Raw genomic sequence first — 14,150 nt, 5'->3', positions numbered from 1 at the left:
GGCTGCTACTGATCCCCCACTCTTGCTGCCAAGTACAAAAGCAGCCCTTCTGGAAATGCAAATGCCTCGGCTCAGCCGTCATCTCTCCTAATTTTGGATTTGGTAACTGAGCTCTCAGAAAACCAAATTGCAGGAATCTCTTTTTTGTTAGGAAGATGAAGTTAGGTTAGCATTTCTTTTTGTCAGTTAAGTGCATATCAGCAGCAATTCCCCATCGATCGCCTCCCCAACCCCTTCATGCCCTAATTTTCCCTATGTGAAATAAAAGAATAGATGTCTGATTTAAACTGCAGTCTGCTGCCTACCATTGCCCAGTTTCTATGGGTTCCAGGGATGAACGTGTACTTCCTGCTGGAGAAGCTGAGGGGTGGCTGGGATGACCAAGGCTGGCAACTCCCAGGTGGAAGCCACTGAGTCCAGCCCCGGCCTGTGACAAGCCTTCCCACCTCTCACCCGAGTCACCACGCCCTGGGAGCACCTAACAATCTGTATCAAGGGGTCACCACCCACTTCGGAGACTCAGGTAGCACACACCAGCCTGCTATGGGAACTCGGCCATCTTGCCACCCAGCACAGTCCTTGGCCCTCTGTCCTGCGATTTGATTGCCACAGTATCATCATTTCTCAGTGGTGGTGGTGGAGACAGGGCTCTGTGGGGCAAGGGCAGAGTCGTGAGGTCAGGAGGCCCCCGACCCATGGCCCAGGTCCAAACCCTGGCTCTCGCCAACTAGTTCTGTGACCGTTTTTGGGCCTCTCTACAATAGTACTTGTCTCATTGGGCACTCACTACAGTGGCTGGTGCAAGCGAGTGTGGACAGTGTGTGACCATTGATGTTATCCTGCCACCAGCCTAGCGGGTCAGGCCTCAGGCCCCTTCCCTGGAACTTGGCCCCATGTGCCAGTGGGGATGGGGGGGCTCGTGGTCCCAGGGTCCCTCTGTCTGTAATGTTAGGTGGCTGGAGTTCTCATCTCTTGATCCCATGGCCCCTGCCATGAGTGTCCCGGTGGTAAGAAGGGATTGGGCCCCTCTCCACCTGAGGTGGCATGCACTCTAAGGCTACCTCTTCTGCTGTTACTAAGACCACTTCTGGGGAGCGCACAGGCTTGGGGGTGGGTGTTTGTGACTGCCCCAAATCCCGGAAGCCCACCTCGCTGAGCAAGTGAGGGCATGGTGAGTCACACTGTCCTGTTGCCCCAGTGCCCTGTCATTAACCTCATTTCCGAAATGATTTGCTGGAGATGGGCCCCTGATGGCTCCAAATTTAATTGTTATGTGGCTGTTTAAGGGGGAGCAGAATCCCCCTAGAGAACCCTCAGGAGTTCTCTCCTTACCACCCCTGCTCCGCCCACCCAGGCTGCTGATGAAACCACACGCGCTAAGGCAGCGGTGGCAGGCCAGGTGGTCCTGGTGCCCTGGGCCATGGCTCCACTTCCGGTAAGCATTGCTGCCCTGGAACAGGGCCTCTTCCTGTTGCCTGATAGGCTCAGCCTGCCCCAGCCAGGCCGCCCTGGCACCCTGGGCTCCCTTACTTGGACACTGTGGGGAGTACCTCCCTAGAAGATCCAACCTGCCTCCATGGCCCCCACGGCCATGCTCAAGACAAGGCTGGAGCCAGCCCAGAGAGCCTGCGGGAGTCATTAGGAAGCGTGTCCTGTGCCAGCCCCTCCTTCTGCCAGGAGCTACTCCTGTGGAAACACTCTCCCAAGAACCTATTTATAGAGCAAGGCCAGCAGTGTTTTCACTTTAGGTGAGGCCACCTAGAGCCTCGTCTGCCTGGAGTGTTGCTTGCAGCAGAAACTCCTGCCCCTGCTGGCTCTCTCCTGCCACCCATGACAAATCAGAATGCTGCTAGGAGGAACCTTGGCAGGAGAGGAAGTGATGTCTTCCTACAGCTTCCTTTTCTCAGCCCTAAGCTTCTCTTAGGCACCAGCGTGTGTTCCCGAAAGTGGGACTTTGGCATCTTTTGTGGGTACCCAGTGGGCAGAGGCCTGGCCTGCAGAAGCCAAGGTCCATGCTGAGCAGTGTCACTCAGCCGCATGTACTGACGCCTGCCCTTGTCCGTCTCCATGCTTCCCAGCTTGGCATCTGGACTCAACTTGGGAGTCAGTACTGACTTTAGAGCTGTGGGTGGCCCTGAGGAGCTGGGCCCACATTTATCCAGCCTGTGTTGTCCTCCTGGTCTCCAGCCTGGCCGAGGGCACATGTGCCCTGCAGATGCCTTACCCACCTGGCATCTTCTTCCAGACCTCTGCCCTCCCTGGCTAGGCTCAGCTGGGGTCCTTGCCTTGACCTGGAGATCTCTCTAGAACCATCCAGCTCCCTTAGAAGTTCCCATGGTGCCTACTCCACCTCTGCACTGAGCCCCTCAAACTCTGACCCCAGCCACAGCCACCCCAAAGCATGTCCTCGTGCCCACAGTTGGAATAGGAGTGCTGGTCATGCTCTCCAGGGCCGTCACATCCCCTCTCCATCTCAGCTTAGGTCCCAGAACCTCCCTCCTAAGACAACTTGCTCTGGATTTGTTCCTCAGAAGCCTGTGAAACTTGGAGCAAGAGAAGCAATGTAATGAGTCCTCCCTGGCCCTCTGGGCAGCCTCACTCACGCGCCTGCTAACTGGAAACAGAAGGTGCTTTCTGATGCAGAGGCTGTGATGGTCCGTATCTAGGCTGCTGCCCTGAGCCTTCTTGGCTGGAACTGTGAAGCTGACGTGTGCTCCAGGGCTGCCCCTGGTTCTTGGGGTGGTGTCCAGCTCCCCAAGTAATTATGGTATGCCCAGGAGCAGGGCCACTGTGAGACCCCACAAAAATGACCGTGGCCCTTTAAGAGGTATCCCAAAATCTCCCGTTGGGGATAAATGCTTCTGGTTTAGGGGAGTCTCAGTTCCATGGTCCCCTCTGGTGGGGGATAGAAGCCTCAGGCTGGGGCAGGTCCGGTGAGCATTCCTCTAGCCGCCCCACCTTCAGGCCTCCCCACCTCTCAGGCTATTTGGAGTGAGACCCTTAAGGAGCCATGACCTGCTGAGATGTCGCCTGCTCACTTCCCACCTGTCTCCCGCTTCTGCCCCCAGCCCACCTCATCTGTTCTCAACACAGTAGACAGAGTCTGCTGAGATGCAAGAGTAAAAAGTAAGACACTTACAAGAGAGCTCGTGCCATCCCTGCTCAACCTCCCGGGCAGTTCCCAGCCTCCTCCAAGCACAGGCCACAGGAGTGATCCCCACAGCTGAGGCCTCGTCGGTTTTGCCCACCCCTACCCCCTATTTCTTGCCCTCCTGCCCTCATTCTCCTCCAGCCACACCTGCCTCCTCACTCTTCCTTGGACACGTCAGGCACTTTCCAGCCCCAGGGCCTTTGTACCCACTGTTTCTGCTGCTGGGAATACTCTGACTTCACCTCTCTGTGCTTTGGCCTCCTCATCCATAACATGGGGTGAGAGCAAAAGGCACTTCCTAAGACTGTGGGGAAGACTTGCTGAGACAACTGCAGCCTGGCATTGTCCCTGCCGGGCTGCAATTGGCGGCGGAGGGAGATAGGTGGGAATGGGGGCTGACTACCAGCGGGCTACAAGGCCCACTCCAGGCTCACCCTCAGCTTCTCGGCTGGCCCAACCTGGGGCTCAACCAGTGCTCGTGGGAGTAGGAGCTGTTGTGCCCCATAAGGCTTAGTAACTGCCATGGGTCTCGCTCACTGGACACCCCCACCCCACATGCCCACATGACTCCTGCACAGCCTTTGCCTATTGAGGCTTCAAACCACCAGGCCAAACCAGGTGCCTTGCCCAGCCCCACAGGACAGAGTGCGAGAGTGGGGCAGCCTCCCTGCCAGTTGCTGGCTGAGAGGGGCAGAGGGATGGAGGGGTCAGTGGCCTCATGGTACTAGGGCCTCTCGGGTAGGGTGCAGGTGGCTGGCTGGATTCGAGTGTGCATCTCACTGTTGGCTGGCCGACGAGATGGGTGGCACTTTCTCATGCCCCTACAGACCTTCCACCCACCTGGTTCTATCCTGGCCCCGCAAGTGGCTCAGCCAGCAGAGCCAGGGATTTGGGCTTTTTCTATCTGAAGGAGAGGACTGGGCCTCTTAAGGGGCCTCTCCCACCACTCCCGCAGCAGACCACTGGCCTGGGGCCTCCTGCAGGGGCCTGTGTGCCTGGCAGCCAACCTCGATGGGGATGAGCACCAGAACTCCTGGGGATGAAGTCTTCCCCTCCTCCCACCTCCCACTCCCCTCCACGCTCTCCCTTCCTCCTCCACAAACACATGTTTCCAATCCCCTCTCAGGCCCCCTCTCCCCTCCCCAGCCCCTTCCCATTTCCTCTCCGAGGCATCCACCAGCATGTGGAACTCATTAGGAGACCCTCAGGGCTCGTAACCCAACTCTGGCCCGGGTTTGGGGAGGGGGCCCTGTCCGCAGCCCCCATGCTGAGCCACAGCGGCTTCCCCACATCTGGCCTCTGTCTGGCCCCATGCAGTCACAGGCTGGAGAGCACAAGGAGCCAGCCGGTGCCGGTGGAGGAAGCGTGGCCAGGCGGCCTGCTCACCTCACTCCTCTCCTCTCCAGCAGCATCCCAGTGCCTGGTGAGGCATCCTAGTCCCCAGCAGCCGGGGCAGGGTGGCTTCTGATCCCACCAGGGCCGCTGGACCTGCATGTGAAAAGCAGACCCCAGGCTGGGCGTGGTGGCTCACGCCTGTACTCTCAGCACTTTGGGAGGTCGAGGTGGGCGGACTGCCTGAGCTCAGGAGTTCAAGAGCAGCCTGGGCAACGATAAAACCCCATGTCTACTAAAAATACAAAAATTAGCCGGGGATGGCAGTGCATGCCTGTAGTCCCAGCTACTTGGGAGGCTGAGGCAGGAGAATCACTTGAACCTGGGAGGAGGAGGTTGCAGTGAGCTGAGATCGCACCACTGCACTCCAGCCTGGGTGACAGAGCGAAACTCTGTCTCCAAAAAAAAAGAAAAAGAAAAGTAGACCCCAGAGCCACTCGAGCAGGCCCCAACAGTATGGAGTTCTTGAGTGACGAACTCAGTGGTCCTCAGCTTCCCATCTGGAAAACAAGAAGGGAAGTCCAGGAGAGAATGTGGTATGTAAAACAGCCACCAAGCAACAGAGGGCCACACCCTCCCTGGAGGACACGGTGAAGGCCCTGTTCCATGGGCCATTAGTGAAGGTTATGCCAAAAAACTGGACAAAGTAAAGACAGCTATGTCCTTGAAGGACTTGTCAGAGCCTTTAATACACTCCCATGCAGCGCAGCTGGGCCATAGAGTTGACAGGGCTTCCAGACATCTGTCTACATGGCCCTTTTTATTGCGGCATATCTGGCGGGCCTGGAATTCTACAGAACCCACTCTAGAAAATGCTACAGGAAGAGGGAGGAGGCAGTAAGGATGGGTTAAAACCTCACAGCAGGAAAAGCTCCCTGAGGGTCCCATTAGGAATTGTTACCTGCTGTGTCTGAGCAAAGGGTAGGAATTGATGGGGGTGACAGCGAAGGATGGGTGAGCAAGAGCCAGTAGGGGCTGGTGTGGCCAAGACCTGGAGGTAGGACCTTACTGAGCCAGCTGGGTCCTGGTGACCCAGAGTTTCTCCCTATGCTGGTGTTTCTTCCCCATGAGCAAACAGGCAGGTGAGTGGGCTGGCATGGGTGCAGAGGCCGGCAGGCAGGGCCTTCCCCAGGAGATGGATGGGACCTGCATGGGCAGGCCCAGGGTGTTGGGAGTGTCCATGTTACCCTCCCACTGCGATATCAGCCTCGGCATGGGCAGCCCCTGGCTCTAGGCTCAGAGAGCTCTTTTGTCTCCATTTCCCTCCCTATGGGGGCCAGCCCCTCTGCTCACAACCCCCACTGCCCACGCTCCCTGGCGCAGCAGCTCACAGGCCCCCTCCCATCTCTCTGCTCCATTGGGCTTCCCACATGGAGTCCTTGCCTACCCTTGAGTCCTCTCCCTACTTTCTGGGAACAAGAGGGTTGAGCAGAAGGCCGGGCCAGGCCCTTCGCATAGCTCCTCTCCTACCTCGCAGCAGTTTTGCGTGCTAGACTGAAGCCCCATTTTAGAGACCAGCAGTCCCCAACCTTTTTGGCACAGGGGACCAGTTTTGTGGAAGACAATTTTTCCAAGGACTTGGGTTGGGGGCATGGTCTCAGGATGAAACTGTTCCACCTCAGATCATAGGCAGTCGATTCTCATATGAAGCGTGCAACCTAGATTCCTCTCATGCGCAGTCCACAGTCGGGTTCCTGCTCCTGTGGGAATCTAATGCGCCGCTGATCTGCTAGGAGGCGGAGCTCAGGCCGTACTCCACAGCCCGGGACTTGGGGACTCGTTATAGAGGAAGAAACTGAGGCTTGGAGAGGAGAGGCCAGTGGTGGTCAAGACCAGAACCAAGTGTCTTCGTCAGGCTCCCCATCACCACCCCAACCCAATCTTACCCCTGCCTTGCCCCAACACACATGGCACACTCACACCTGGGTCGCCTGAGGGCCACCTAGAGGCTATCCTGCTATGCCTGGCAAAGGGCCTGCCAGGTGGTCAACACTGACCTTCTCTGGCACAGGTGGGTCAGGCCAAGGCCACTCCTGCTGTCCAAAGGGAATAGGGGTAGTTGAGGGTCCATACCCTGCCACTTAGGACAAAGAGGCCTTTCCTTTCCCTCTGCTGGGCCCAACCTTCCTGGCTGCGCCATGCTTCCTGAGAGTTAGGGGAGGCAGAAGGCACTGCCCTACTTTATAGATGGAGAGATTGAGGCCCAGGGGCTGGGGCACTGCAGAGGCCCCCAAGTGTAGAACAGGTGGCAGCACTGTTTCCCCAGCTCCACAGGTGCCAGCTCCCTCGGGCTTTTTCTTTTTCCTGGGAGCACTAAGTCTGGGTGGTGTCCATGGCTTAGGGAATCCAGCTACCCCCCAGCCTGAGTTCTTGGGCTGGGCCTGGGGAATGTGGGCTGGCTGATGCTTCAGGGTCTCTGCGGAAGGCTCCAGCTCCAGCCAAATGCCTCCCAACACTCCTCAGCCCACCAGCTCTGGGCTCTCCACTGCTCCTAGGGCTCAGGTTAGAGGGCTGTCCTGTTGGAGATGGGTGTCAGGGCAGTGCCGTCCTCTGCTGGGAGACTACATAAGCCATGGGGAGGGGTGGGGAGGTAGGCAGGGGCCCAGGCAGAGTAGGCCCTGATCCCACCTGTCTCCACCCTGGAGGGCCCCACTAGGAACTCTGAGAGTCAGAGCAATTGAACCCCTCTTCCTTCCTCCCTTCTCCCTCCTCCCTCCTTCTTCCTCTCTCCTCCCTCCTCACCTCCCAGAGGGCCTGGTCTTTTTAGGAAGGGAGTTGTTCAAATCTTGGGGCATGTGCCCCTGTGGTCGGAGTCAGGCTGGGTGGGACCAGGCCAGGAAGGGGAGTCCCCAGACTATTTCCTGCTGCCGCCTACCTAGGAACAGCCCACATCCAGGTCCCGGCAGGCAGCTGGCCAGCTGAATCATGTGAAAGGGCGCTGGACTATCAGGCCTCAAGTCAGCAACCCTGCACCTGGGCCAGGCCAGCTGGCTCCCAGGCCATTTCCCAGCTTCGCCGTGGTCACCCTCACTGTCACCATCAATGCTCATAGGAAGGATTCCTGAAAAACGGGGCTGTGTGGGCAGGCAGGGAGGGGACCAGACAGGCCCAGGCAGCAGGCAGATGTTAATGAGGCAATTAGGCCTAGCAGCTACAGAGAGACCTGCCCACCCGAGGCAGGCACAGCCCAGGCCCCTGGCACATCCGCCCACTTGGTGCCCTGGGAACTCCTGGCCTCTTTTGCCTTCCCTGCCTCAAAGCTTGGACTATCTTCACTGTCAGGAACCTCCCACTGCCAGCTCTCCCAGTCAAAACACCATAGGCTGGTTTGGCAAAGACAGAACCAGGGCAACCCGCAGCCCCATCCCTGCTTCTTGCCGTTGCTCTGGCTGAGCAAATACCTGCCGGAGATGTCCTCTCCCCTCCCAATCCCCTGCTCAAACTACCTGGGCTCCAGGCCCTTCTTGGCAGAGGTGGCCTTCTAAGGATCAGAAACTTTGAGCAGGGGGACCAGGGTGCCATGGTGGCCAGGTGGTCATGCAGCTAAGGATTCCTGCTCCTGCAAAGCCCTGGCTCCCATTCCTCAGGCTCCTAGGTGGGCTTATGCGGTGCTGCCCACAAGCTCTGCAGTGTTCATGCAAGGCAGGGCGAGAGATCATCCCAGGGCAGAGGTGCTGAGGATCGTGGGGAAGGGCGCGAGAGGCTAGGGTGTAGGTGTAGCCCTCACCTGTGGCTTCGGGCAGGGAGCTCAGTCCACCTGGGCTTATCTAAGTCCTTTCCCCTTCTCCTCTGCCTGCCTCTGAGGCCGGAGGACATCAGATGCAGCACACCTAATTTCCCCGGGCTGTTGAGTGGCTTCTCCTGGCTTTCTAGGGATGACCTCAGTGTCCGCGGATGGGGTGCCCAGGTAAGTCAGAGCCCCTGACTCAGCCCAGCCCCTCCTCCAGGCTTGAAGTGGGGTGGCAGGGATGAGTGTAGGACTAGAACCCAGGCTTGGGACCCCAGGGACCCTTAGGTCCATAAAGAGGTGGGAATTTGGCCTCATTCTGTGGAGGCTGGAGGAGCTGCACCTGGGTGGGGGAATTGAGGGCTATGGTCCAAGGTCCCTCCCTTCCTGGCAGGGAGCCCTCTGGCTCCCGAGACTCTCACTGAGTGATTCCGGGCAGGTCATATGGGATAGGCAGAGGCCGAAGAAGGGAACAGCAGTGAGAGGCTTCTGGAACCATTGAGTGTGGCAAGGGAGGGCCAAACATGTTTTGTTTTGTTTGTGGGTTTTGTTTGCTTTGGTTTTTTGAGACAGGTTCTCACTTTGTCACCTGGGCTGAAGTACAGTGGCATGATCATGGCTCACTACAGCCTCTGCTCTTCAGGCTCAAGAGATCCTACCACCCGGCATCCTAAGCTGGGACTACAGGCATACACCACCACACCCAGCTAATTTTTACATATTTTTTGTAGAGATGGGGTTTTGCCATGTTGCCCAAGCTGGTCTCGAACTCCTGAGCTCAAGCAATCCACCTGCCTCAGCCTCCCAAAGTGCTGAGATTATAGGTGTGAGCCACCGTGCCTGGCCCCAAACACGTTTTAAAGTACAGGACCATGTGCTCATAGCTGACAACAGAGAAGAGTCTAGAAGTAGGCCAGGGTTCCAGTTCTGGCTCCACCACTTCCCAGGTGCCCACTGTGGCCCTAAGAGGATGAGTGGGTTTGGCAGACAGAAGAAGAAGGTAGTCAAAGGCGAGAGCTGAGAGAGGAGGGTTTCGGCAGGGGGACCAATAAGGGCAGAGGCGCCACAGAGGGACCCCGGGCTGGGGGCCGCTGGGGAATCCACAAGGAGGAGAGGAGGGTGGGGAGGGGTCACAGAGCAGAGTGTGCATCCTATGCAGAGTGTAGACTCTATGCCAGCGGCAGCAGGAGGCCGTGGGGGAGGGGAGGCTGCCTCCACCTTCTCGAAAGATCCCTCTGGCTGCTGTGTGGGGAGTGGCTGTCGAGATGGAGGCACAGGCCTGGGGAGGAGGTGGGGGAGGAGGTTCAGGGGACAAGGGGGAGGATTTGGGCTGTGTGGTGGTGGCCAGATGGCTTCTGAAATTGAGTCCTGGGATGGATTAACCATCTCTGCCATGAAAGTGGAAAAGGCGTTTGGTAGCACAAATGCTGTGTGGAAGACAGAGCTCTTCTCTTCATGGGCGTGCACAGCGGCCCGTTGTCCCAGTCTGTCTCCCACCCTGCCAGCGCTGGGCCTCCCCGGAGATGGGAAAGAGCTGGCAGAGCAGGGACTCCCTGTGGACTATACTTGAGCCTGGAGGAGACTGGAGCCGCAGTGAGAGCCAGCTGGGACCCCTGGGCTGGGGAGAGGAGCTCTAGGTTTTTAGTCTGGGCCCAGCCCCCTGCCACCGCTTGATTTGTGGCCATGGGCCTCCGTTTCTCCATTTGTCAAATGGGTTGGCAGTGCTCTCAGGGCTGATGCAAAGCCTGGGTTCGAGGCCAGAAGGGAAGATGATTTGAGACAGTTGGGAGCATGCAAGCCCAGGAAGCCCACGACGGCCTGTGTGGGAACTCATCACTGGGAGCCTGAGGCGGGCATCCACCCTCCCTGCAGACTGTCCTTCCCTCTTGCCCGTGTTTATGTGTTTCCTTCCCATCACCTGGGCCACCATGACTCACCCCAGGCCCGGTGGGTGAGTGAGTAACTGGCTGGGGCTGGAGCCAGGGCCTTGGGCAAGACACTTCCCTTCCTGGGCCTCAGCTTTCCTATCTGTAGAACGGCCAGACAAGTCCTGCTCTGCTCACCCCACTGGGGAATCCGGGGTGAATGCAGGCTGAGAATGTGAAAGCAAGAGGCTGCAATGGAGTGGGGACAAAGCAGGGTGTGGCCTTTCTTCGGAAACGGAAACCAGGCCCTCTTGACATCAGTCCCAACTTAGCTCCAAGCAGAGTTTTAAATGCTTACTTGTCTAGGCTCACCAGCCCAGCAGATCCCCATTGCGCTGAGGGGGACCCCATGCCTGAGACAGCTTGGAGTGGAGGGCAGGGTGGGGCCCAGGACCTTGGTGACCTCATGGGAGATGGGACTTCGATGATGAAAGGGAGGCTAACCTAGAGGAAGAAGCCACAGAGGTGAAGCCCCATCCCAGATCCTACAGTCTGAAGTGCCCTTAAATGGGTAGAGGGTAGAAAATGCTCGACTTGGCCCAATGTGGTGACTCATGCCTGTAATTGCAGCATTCTGGGAGGCTGAGGACAGAGGATTGCTTGAGCCCAGGGGTTCGAGGCTGCTGTGAACTGTGGCCGAGACACTGTACTCCAGCCTGGGTGACACAGCAAAAAAATAATAAGAAAAATAAAACAAAATGAAGTAAAACACTGGGCCCCACACTAAAGGATTAGGAGAAAAAGCAGACTGCTGAGGTTAGGCAGGGAAGGCCTCCTGAGGCTGTGGCCCCTGAGAAGCTGGAGAGGATTTCAGACAGTGGGGGCATGCAATGAGGACACATGTGGAGGCAGGGACACTGTATCTGGCGCACAGTGTAGGGAGCAAGCAGGAGGAAGTTAGGACACGCTGAGCTGGTGGTGGGGACAGGGGGAGATAAATAGCTTTTAGCTTTCTTGCCTATGACAATCGACTGGTCACGCCTGCTTAGAAGGGTTTTGAGACCAGGGCATGGCTCAGCAATAAAATGTGCTGTGGATGACTAGTAATGTCTCCCAGGGACAAAGCATGGTAGAGTGGTAGATGTGTGTCCTCTGTTTTCCATCCTTGGGCTGGCTCCATGGGCTGTGATTGGAAAGGCACATCCTCAAGTGAGTGGCCCCAGGGACTCCATGTGGAGAGGTTGGCCAAGGGTTTGCTCTGTCACTGCTGGGTGGGGAGCTCTGAGAGTGAGAATTTATGTTGGTCTGTGCCATCTGAGTCTCCACTTCACTGTCCTGCACATTCCCTGGCATGGGGCAGGTGCTGAGAAAATGAGAATGAACAAGGAGTGGGAGGCTCCCTTCTTGGTTGGGCTCTCTCCTCTCTCCCCACTTTGCCTTCTCCAAGCAGCCTTGAGGATTCCCCACAGAGCTCCCAGACCCTTGCTTCCTTCCTGCCATGTCTTGTGCTCTGATCATCCTGGGCGTGACATTCTTTTCTGCCAGGGCTACTTGCTCCTCCAGGCCCTGCACTCTCACCAGGTCTGTCCTGCACACCTGGGCAGGAGAGGGGGCAGATGAATAGGCACGTGGCTCCCCCACCCTAGAGCTGTCCCAGCTTTCCCACACTACACTGCCATCACCCAGGGCCTGGCAGGCCCATGCTGGAGAGGCAGGGATGGACTCCTCTTCCATCCAGAACCTGTTGCTACAGAAATACCAGCAGCGGCCTAGGGCAATGTGAGCCTAAGTGACTAGAGCGCTGAGGGGAGAGGAGTGTGGACCCCGCCAGCCTGGTAACCACCCCTCTGGAGGACATGTCTGTGGGCATCCCTCCAAGAGGAGTGGTGAGACCCCAGACGTGGGTCTGGGTGTGTGTGTGTGTGTGTGTGTGTGTGTGTGTGTACATACAAGAGTATGTGTGCATGTGTATTTCGTATTTCTGCACACATGCATAGGTCCGTATCTCTGTATTTCTGTAGATGCACTTATGTGCCCATGAGCATATGTGGTTATATGGGTAGGTCTATGTGTGTTGTGCCTGTGCTGTGTGTATCCTTACATGTATATGTGTATGTGTGCAGCCAGGAGCTCTGTACAGGGCAGAGGAGTTGCCAGCCCTTCACGGTCTTCTCCTGGCCTGGTTTAGATGTTGCTGTCTGAACCCCCAGCCCAGGCGGGCACCCCACTAAGGGTTGGGGAAGAAGCTCAAGGGCGAGCAGAGCAAGTCTAGGTCTCAGCAGGCCTCCACTGGAGCACCTCTCCAGCCTCAAGTTCAAGGGCGAGCGGAGCAAGTCTAGGTCTCAGCAGGCCTCCACTGGAGCACCTCTCCAGCCTCAAGTTCAAGGGCGAGCAGAGCAAGTCTAGGTCACAGCAGGCCTCCATTGGGGCACCTCTCCAGCCTCGTGGAGGTGCTCTGCGCAGAGGCTGGCTTGGTCTCCAGCAGCAGGCACCACAGACTGGAGTGCCTGGCCCTTGCTCAGATCCTGCACATTCCTTACAGTGGGATGTGGGACAGACCCATAGCAGAAAGCCACCTCCTTAGGACCAGGAGGGCAAGGAGCTGACCCTACCCTCACCTCGGCCTGTCCATTAGAACCATGGTGGCCCATCTCTAAGAAATCCATGGACACCAGTGGGAAAAGGAAAATCTATTTCTTAGGCATTTGGACTGTTCCTGATGACACAGCTCCTTGGTCACCCAGCCACATGAATATGTGTTTTGGGGGGAGGGGGTGCACACTAGCTCACATCTGCTCTTAGGGACCCTCAGCTACTCCCAGAGGAACAGCAAAGAGCCATGAAACATCCTACCATGGCGAGGCCTTGCGCTGCCAGGAAGGCCCCTTCTCTGTGTGGTTCTGGGGTTGGATGTGTGCAGACAGGGAAGGCAGCTCCAGACGTGCCTTGTGGGTTCGGGCCTGGAAGCTGGCTAAACGCGATGAGAAGGGATGGCAGGAGGAGAAGCAGGCCTGAGGGAGGGCAGACTCACCCCTGGGTGTTCCAGGTGACAAGTGTGGTGTGGTGGTGGATGACGGCGGGTGGACAGTGACTGATAGGAGCAAAGATGGGCTGAGGAGGGGACAGGGGTCCTTGGAGCATGCAGCAGGGAAGCTAATCTGGGCCTGGATGATCAGAGGAGGCCTCTGTGCTCAGCGACTCTGAGCTGGGATCAGAAGGCAGGCAAAGGCTGACTGTGATAACTGTCCAGGCAGGGAGGACACCTGTGCAAAGGCCTGGGCTGTGTGGGAATGAGGGATAGCCCTGAGGGTTCAACTGTGTCCCACCTGCACTTCCCCTTCCCCTCCTGAAACCAGCTCATCCCCAGGGACAGACCTTTTCTGGCAGCCTCTTTCCCACTCCCCCACTCTGCCCCTCAGGGAGACCCTAGTGAGCTGGGCACCCCTCCTGGGGGCTGCAGGTGAGGGAAGGCCTGAACCCCAAAGGCAGGAAAGACCATATTTCTAAAGAGGAAGCATGATTCCAAGGCCTTGCCTTGGAATCACCCAGGGCACCAGGTTCCTGCCAGGAAAGACCCTCTCCCTTGAGGGAAGCCTATAGCTGCCGGGCAAGGCCCCGGACAGGGACAGCTCTGGTCTCTTGCCAGAAGTGACCACAGGTGGATTCCTGCCCTGCTGTGGGCCTTTTAAGTCTAAGATTGAGGGTTCTTCCCTCCAGTGAGAACCAAGGCTTAGGGCCTTTCCTCCAACCAACCCGCCTGGTGGGGGCCCAGGGTCCCACTGGCACCTCACGGGCCCTGGCTAATTTTCCTGCCAACCCTTTGCTTCCTGTCACTCCCTCCCCTCGTTCTCCCTGTTCTGCACTCATCCAAATCTGCCTCTCTTTATCTCCCTGTTGGAGGACGCCCTCTCCTCCTGCTGCGGGAGCTTTTCCAATTCCACATATTCTCACAGATCTTTCCTTCAGGATGTGTGCCCCGCTAGAGGAGTCTAGAGGGAGAGAGACAGGAGTCACT

This window comes from Sapajus apella, unplaced genomic scaffold (genome assembly GCF_009761245.1).
Source record: "Sapajus apella isolate SASKATOON/1434 unplaced genomic scaffold, GSC_monkey_1.0 scaffold23, whole genome shotgun sequence".
NCBI classification, from domain to species: Eukaryota; Metazoa; Chordata; class Mammalia; order Primates; family Cebidae; genus Sapajus; species Sapajus apella.
The sequence above is the reverse complement of the archived record's forward strand: the minus strand, read 5'-3'. Positions refer to the sequence as shown.